Below are 660 nucleotides of genomic sequence, written 5' to 3'. Positions count from 1 at the left end.
GTGGTAGACGTACTAGTAGTATTAGATGTAGTAGTAGTAATAGACGTAGTAGTAGTAGTAGACGTACTAGTTGTAGTAGTAGTAGATGTAGATGTAGTAGTAGTAGTACTAGTTGTAGTAGTAGTAGTAGTAGTAGTAGTAGTAGTAGTACTAGTCACGGATGGATGCATGCCTGGATGGATGCGTGGATCGATGATGGGATAGATGGACAGATGGGTGGATGTTCGGTGGATGGATGGGTGGATGTATATATGTATGGACGGATGGATGGATAGATGGATGGATATATGAACGGACGGACGGATGGATGGATGGATGGATGGACGGACGGACGGATGGATGGACGAATGGGGGATGGATGGATGCATGCATGAATGGATAGATTGACGGATGGATGGACGAATGGATGGATGGATGGATGGATGAATGGATGAGATGGATAAGTAAACAGCCAGACTCACCCCTGTTCTAGTAGGTCCACGAACTGGTATTGTCCATCTGTGCTCTCTTTTCCGTTGTCTATCTTCACAGCGTACAGCAGGATGGAAAGAAAGAAATGTTTTATTTAACGACGCACTCAACACATTTTATTTACGGTTATATGGCGTCAGACATATGGTTAAGGACCACACAGATTTTGAGAGGAAACCCGCTGTCGCC

Source organism: Gigantopelta aegis, chromosome 11 (genome assembly GCF_016097555.1).
Source record: "Gigantopelta aegis isolate Gae_Host chromosome 11, Gae_host_genome, whole genome shotgun sequence".
Classification (NCBI taxonomy): Eukaryota; Metazoa; Mollusca; class Gastropoda; order Neomphalida; family Peltospiridae; genus Gigantopelta; species Gigantopelta aegis.
Note: the sequence above shows the minus strand (reverse complement) of the source record.